The sequence below is a fragment of the Octopus bimaculoides genome, chromosome 1, assembly GCF_001194135.2.
Source record: "Octopus bimaculoides isolate UCB-OBI-ISO-001 chromosome 1, ASM119413v2, whole genome shotgun sequence".
Taxonomy (NCBI): Eukaryota; Metazoa; Mollusca; class Cephalopoda; order Octopoda; family Octopodidae; genus Octopus; species Octopus bimaculoides.
Genome location: NC_068981.1, coordinates 4907871 through 4915694, shown reverse-complemented (window position 1 = coordinate 4915694; position 7824 = coordinate 4907871). Strand labels below are relative to the sequence as shown.

The 7824-nt window shown below is 37.4% G+C and overlaps 1 protein-coding gene across 1 annotated transcript in view; it reads right to left on the bottom strand.

The window, feature by feature from the left end:
* The window catches only part of LOC106876872 (RING finger and SPRY domain-containing protein 1), a 174359-nt gene extending 167426 nt beyond the window's left edge, over window positions 1-6933 (bottom strand). The window contains exon 1 of the mRNA XM_052974135.1: window positions 6055-6933. The gene's annotated coding sequence lies outside the window, so the exon portion shown is untranslated. The remainder of the gene's footprint in view (window positions 1-6054) is intronic.
* Between the last annotated feature and the right edge of the window lie 891 nt (window positions 6934-7824).

The window sequence follows — 7824 nt, the reverse complement described above, 5'->3', positions numbered from 1 at the left end:
GAACCAAATGGTTGCACCAGGCTCCAATCTGATCTGGCAGAGTTTCTACAGCTGGATGCCCTTCTTGATGGATATTTGTCCTCATCTTGTTTGTTGCTCATGGGCATATGGCATAGTGGTTAAGAACGCAAGCTACTAACCCCAAGATTCCAAGTTCGATTCCAGGCAGTGACCTGAATAATAATAATAAATACCTTAGGAATGAGAACCCAGGTTCGAAATTTCTCCAAGACACCTGATGAAGGCTGGAGGGTATATCAGCCGAAGCATTGTGTTAACAACAAATAAGATGAGGACAAATATCCGTCAAATGTAAATAATGTCCATGGGAGGAGGACATTAAATGATGATTAGGGACCACATTAACTCCTGTATCCTCCCCCTTTTAACACAGGTGTAATTTAAGAGTGACTTGAATGCTATTTCTAGTGGATGCAGCAACCATATATAGACTCTCTCATTGAGTCATGAGATTAAAATGATGGGCAGACATCGTGTGAATTAAGTAGTGAGGGTGTTACACTGGGGTTACCCAAACACAGCAACTGATCTTTGGGAGAGGGGGTTCTTTAAAGTTTGTTCTGTTATAAGCATTCCATTGAAACCATTTCCCTCATATCTTTCCTGTAGCTATTCAGACTGAACATTAACCACATCAATCTCACCAGTCTGGGACAACCTGTAAATGTGATAAGCACTGCCTCCTCTTCTCCCCGGACTAACTAATCAAAAAGTGAGTTTAATTGCTGCTCCCTTATCATTAAGACAAGGACTAGATCTCAGACATATCAGTTATGTTCTAATGAATGGTGTCTATGTTCTGACAGTGTTCTTTTTTTGAGGCTAGCCCTGGTTTTAGAACAGGTGCACTACTTTCTTGCGTGTCATTTCATCATCATCATTTAATATCGGTTTTCCATATAGGGATGGAGTGAGCAGTTTGACAGGAGTTAGTAAGGCCAGGAGCCGCACCAGGTTCCACTATGGTTTCTAAAGCTGGATGCCCTTCCTAACACTAACCCCTTTACAGAGTGTATTGGGTGCTTTTTACATGGAACCAGCACCAGTGCTCTTTTACATGGCACCAGTGAAATGGAAACAAAAAAACCCACATTCCTCATCTTTATGATGAGGAATTTGTAGAAATTGTTTGACCTGCTATTTGACAGACCTAAACTCTAGAATCCACTTGAGAGTATTTAAAGAGCAAAAATAATGGTCAGTGAAAAGCACTGAAGCATAACAGAAGGCCATAATGTAAAAGAATGTGCAACCTCATTGCTAAATGAATTTACTGCTTTGCTGGTAATATATTCATGATAAGGGAGATCATTATCATTTGATATCAGTTTTCCATGCTGGCATGGGTTGGATGGTTTGACAGGAGCTGGCAAAGCTGTTGAGCTGCACCAGGCTCCAGTTATCTGCTTTGGCATGAATGACTTTACGACAAGAAAGTTTTAGAGAATTGGAGTAAAAGTTGAATGACTGTTTACAGGAATTGATGGTTTGCTGAACTGCTCAGTCAAAAGTGCAATCAGATTCCATTGTTAACATTCAAAAGAAGATCTTGGGGAAAAAAAAAGTACTGGGGTTGATTAATTTGACTAATAATTCTTCAAGGCAGTGCCCCAGCATGGCTGCAGTCTAATGACCAAAACAAGTGAACGATAAAAGACAAACTATCCAAGTTAAAAAGAAGGCATTTAAAATAAAGATTAGCTTGTTAAGATCGTGTTGTATAGCCAGTTGGAGACGATGCCTCCTGGGGCTAAATTACAGCAACATTCGTCCTAAACCAGGACTGCCATGTTATGTTGGCAAATAATCCTTACTCCATTAGTTTAGATGTTTGAAAATGATAATACAGGGAGGGTTTGAATGATATCAAGTGAAGTGTGACCAATTCAGCAAACGACTTGTAGGTGCAGGAGTGGCTGTGCAGTTAAGAAGTTTGCTTCTCAACCACACAGATCTGGGTTCAGTTCCACTATGTGGTTCCTGGGGCAAAGTGTCTACTATAGCTACAGACCAGCCAAAGCCTTGCAAGTCAAACTGGTAGATGGAAACTGAAAGAAGACCGTCGTGTGTGTGTGTGTGCATGCGCATCACTGTCATACAAGCGGTGCCTTTCGTTTCCAATATTCTGCAAAAACATGTCCTGCCACGAGGAAACATTACCTTGCTTGGAAACGGGTGGAGGGTGGCAACAGGAAGAGCATCTGGCTGTGGAAAATCCGTCTCTGACTGTCCAACTCATGCAACCACGGAAAGTGAAAAATTAAACTGATATTTCAAGTGAATCGTGTTTAAATTTGATCTTACCTGATCCTAGCTTTGAAATAGCAATCCATACCTCATGGGGAAGAAAACGGTACAAAAAAAAAAAAAAAAAAAAAAAAAAAGGGAAGAAAGGCTGGAAATTTTGGAATTTTACTATCACCTGTCTCCAAACGGTGATCGATGGTCTTTCGGAATAGCTATCACTAACTACATCATGGTCAAGGAAAAGTGGGGGAAAATTTGGGCAGTTGTTTCCTTGTGAAAGAATTTTTTTGTTTGTTAAAAAAAGGGTTAATGTTTTTACATTTTGATACCCAAATTCTGTTCCCTTTTCGAGTAAACTTATACAATTACCCACAGAAAGAATAGTAAAAAAAAACAAAACTAAAATACCCCATCCCCCATCACCACTCAATTCTGTCTCCTTTTCTTTCTCCTAGGGGTGGTGATAGCTATTCCAAGACTCCGTCTACTCTATTGGAACTCACCGAGAGTTCTATAACCATGGTTTCATTGTTGGTTTTTGTTTTTGTTCAACAAAACCAAGCGTGACAAATAGATCAATAAATAAACCGTTCTAGAAGTGAATTTATTGCCAAAGTTTAAGAAAGAATTGAAAAAAATAGGAAAATAAGTCGAGAGACAAGGAGAGAAGCAATAGAACAGATAGGAGAGGACTTACCGTTTGGTCAAACGTCCCAAGTCGGTGTCTTCCTTCGTGAAAACTAATTCAATTATGTCTAAAAGTTGGTGACTTCCTGTCTGAAATAGCGGGGTGGGGGATCTTCGTCGTTTAAACGAAGAGGATTCACTTCTTTGGTGTTCGGTCAACTGAATGAATTGTGTCCGAGTATTCCACAGACGTCTGTCACCCTTAATGTAGTGATGAGGAAGAATAAGCATGACAGTATGTGGCAAAGCTGTACCGTTCACACAATTCCACTCAGAAGGTATGTATTGACTCGAGGCTATAGAAAAGGCTATACAGTTGACCAGGACGTCTAGCAGTGGGATCGAACTCGGGATTTCGTAGTTGCGAAACGAACTTAACCATTACTGTGCCTACACGCGCACCCGCGCGCGTTAAGTTGATGTCTTCCGACTTGAAAATCCAAGGCAAACCATTCTAACCGAGATTGCCCATACAATACACACAACTTGTCTATGAAGCAACAATGGAGCCTTTACGTTGTCGCTCGACCTGCTAGATGTAGCGACCAAATCTCCCTCAAATTGCACTCGAGTGTTTTCAAAGAAAAAAAAAATGAGATCGGATACATTGAATGATGTGGCCCTAGATATCCTTAAAACAGGATGGTCATAGCTGGAATACCCTTAAATAACAGGTCTACTTAAGCAAATCTAATGTGGAGTCAACAATATAAATTGTATTGAAGACACGTATCCTTTATAACAGCAATATTTAATATGCGATATTCATTTGGCAATATTATATATTCACGTTATTTTTATAGCTGTAGGACTTGGCTTCAACATAAATAAATCAGTTATTTTTGAGAAGCAACAACTTTATTATAAGGAAAAACAAATAGACGTCTTAATTTTCACAACAATACAAACAATTTGTAGGTGAAGAAGGCAATTTAAGCTCAAAGGCATCGACATTAAACCGAGAATGTAAATACTACGGCAGCAGGTTTTATTATTGAAGACAGCAATTATCATTGCCACGAGCGAGGGCATTTCTCAAGAGAAGAAGTAATTGACTATTCAAGTTGAATTATTTAGCGCTTAAATTATAACGTGTGTTCTGGAAATTCTACCTTAAAACCCCCTACAAGTCATGTCACGAGACGACAGCATGTAATATTCTTTCGAAGGCAAAAGAACTAACACTATTCCACAAATACTAGGTCTTTTAGTCTTTTACATGTACGACTCTATAATAATTCCCTTTCATATTCTTCTCCCCACACCAAGGCCTTTCTGTGGTGGGGGTACAAAGTACGTCACAATACACACACACCCCTTTAATAGTAAAGTCGGATAATAAAGCTGTTTTCTAGTATTGATATGTTATCAATATGTTATAGTATTTATTGATAGTCGTAGAAAAGGAGGGGGAAAAGGGACAGTAAATAGCTGGTTGCTGTATCGCCAAGTGATATCCTAACCAGAGTTGCTCGGTAGAATATTAAAACGTTCATCTCACGTGGAGCTGAAAATGTATGAAGAGAGACAAGCGACAGGTTTTGATATATCTACACACACACGAGAAAAGTCCGAGACGAAGACAATCAATCAAACACACGTATATATATATAAGTATATATATATAGCGGTGATAGTAGTAGTAGTAATAGGTATCCACTGCCTATTTCAGTCAAGAAGACCACATACCCCGACCACCACTGTCAAGTAAATGCAACTTAATATTTACTATCATGATGGTTATGATGGAAACGTGTCGTGGCATTTGCGTATTTTCAGTAGGAATTCTTTCGTTACAGAAAGACGCCAAGACATACATACATATATATATATATATATACATATATATATACATACATATATATATAAACAATCGCTTATTTTGCAATCGATAACACAGACAAAATACTTGTTATTCAGTATAAAATAACACACATATATATATATATACAAATTATAATTCGACTTCCTCTTTTCCAATGCATGATTCGACTTCTCGTTCTTTCCATATATATATATATATATATATATATATATATATATCCCGTAGTTTAAGCTGCAGATTATACCTACCTACATACATATGTGTATTGTGCTTCATATATTTCTATGTGTGTGTGCACATATTCACACAGATGCATACACACCTTACACATATGTGGCGTAAGCTTTGGATATATAAAAAGAAAACCAGCTGGACTTAGCTGGACGGAAATTTTTGTCTGTTATTTCATGGTTTGTCGATTTTCGAATTTCAGTTTCACATAGGAGAGATGTGAGAAGAGAAAGACCAGTGGCCCTCCTTAGTCACATTCTACCGGACATTCGAAGCAGCTGACTAAATGACGGAGGATAGGACTAACAAATCGAACAGATTTGTTTTAAACCAAAGAAACTAGAATTCCTTCGAGTTTACAGACAACAAACTTCGTTACATTGGAAATTATTCGAAGCGGTTTTATAACAAGCCATTTCCAGAACCGAGTTGTACCGGCATGTCTTGCAGGAGAACTGAAATTCGAAACTGAAACAACGAAGCAAATATCTAAATACACCACAACTGTCCATTTCTAGAATTCGTTTTTTTACGCATAACGAAAGAATTAGGAAATAAAAAACACAAGAACAGTTTTATAACCATTTCTTTGTGTACCTCTCTACATATTTTCATTAAGCTGTCATATAAATGAGGTTTCTTGAAAATTTAATTCGAATGAATTAAAAAAATATTCTGCTTTTGGAAAAGTTGAGAATTTAAAGAAACTCCCTTAAAGTTTACCTCAAAGCATCGAATATAGTCACAGTTCCTGGTTATCATTTGGTAAATGATTGCATGATGTTATAATAAATAATAATTAATAATAATAATAATATATTACACAATCAATAGTTACGGAAGATACGAGATGCCAACAGCGATATTAACTCGAATAATAAAGATAATTATGTTAAAGAATAGCGCCGAATTGCAACCAGAACAGCGTGAATGAAAATAAAACATGCAATTTAGAATTACATTATTTAATAAGAAAAAACGAGAAAAATATGGAATTTTTATCATTTTTTTCTTCTTTGAATCAAAGTAAAAGCGATGCTCACCTTTATCTTCGTTACTTTCGGGTAGATCACAGATACCAGCAGGGTAACATCCAATGATTAGTAAAAGATAATGGTAAGGGTGAATTTCCGAGTGTGTAAAGCGATGGATATAATAACGTTTAGTGGCAGTCAAGAGACGGGGGACTGGATTATATTGTTGTCCATGTCAACATACCGCTACTGAGGTGTCTCTCTCTCGCTGGCTCATTCCACAGGCAAATAATAGGACTCACACGGATATAAAGCACACTTTACTGAACTCACTGTGAAAAACAATATCTAACAGATGACTACAATGCAATTACGGTGTAGAACGTTGGCACATTATTAAGGATGTATTCCTGGAAAGACCGGTACAACTGCTGCACTTTAAAACAGCCCTGGAAGCTGCCATATTTAATGTTTACATGGTGGATTATGGGTAAACAGCTGCAACACTAGTTTACCAGCAAACCTTCTCCCCCTCTCTACTATCTTTATAGTTTTCTTTTTCTCCCTCTTTCCTTACTTTCTCTCTATCTATTTTGACAATTCCCACCCTCTGCTTCACTATTCACTTTTCTCACTTTCCCTCTTCCTCTATCCCTCTGTTTCTCCCTCTTATTCTTTTTCTCTCCTCTTTCCTGCTGACATCTCTCTCTTTCTCTTCCCCTTTCTTCCCTCGTTGTTTTCTTATATTATCTCTCCCTCTCTCCTCTCTCACAGTATATTTTCCATCCTTTCTCGTTCTGTCACCTTATTATTTCCCTTAGTCTTTCTCTTTCTGTCACGTCATCTCTCCTCTTTGTCTCACTCTATTTCTCGCTCTCGACTCGTATTCATTATTTCATACTATCTCTCTCTTTCTTCCCCCCTTGTTCTGTCACATTATCTATTATACTCTCCCTCTCCTTACTCCCTTGTTTTAGCATATCATCTCTCTTTCCTCTTCCCTCTCTGCCTTTCTATCTCTCTTTCCTCCTCTCTCTGCCTTTCTATCTCTCTTTCCTCCTCTCTCTGCCCTTCACACTTCTCAACACAACTCCGCCAAGTTTTCAAGTCAGCTACTGGCTGGTCTCGAGGCGATGACACATCGAATTAACAATAGATTAAGAGAAACACTTGTATAGTTTTCTATTCTATGTATTCCCGAACATTATTAATAAAGCAGTGACATCTTATTATTCAATCTATTATGGAAAAAGAAAACAAATCCAGTTCGATTATTCCTCATAGAATTGATATTTCTAATGAATGAACTCGCCAATCTATTCAGTTTTAAACTTCAAACTTTTTCGGCCTCTTCCGTTTACTCAAGGAATGTTTGACTATCAAACTTGTGTAGTGATCCTGTTCGGTTAGAATTTATTTCTACTAATGACTTCATTTGGAAACAAATTTATCGTTTTTATTGTCACACTAACTCATTCTTTAAGAACTACGAACAAACAAATCTTATGTAAGTCTTTGAGAATTCTTCGAGAAATGATTCTCTTTAAATAACAATTAATAAATGTTGTGCATGATAACGAATAACTGAACTTTTCAAAAGTGGACTTCGTTACGAAGAATATGATAAATGACCCTAATAAGAAGACTGGTAAAAACGGAAACTAATAACGTAGAAAGAAAAAAAAAACATTAAAAGAGATCAAGTCGTTTCGTTTATTCCATCAGAACAGACTTCTGAGCTACTTTTCTTGCTTTAAATATCTTTCCAGCTTTCATCTCATGTATTGTTAGCATTCAGGGAGTTGTTTGCGACGACTAAAAGTTATCCTATGAATTCTA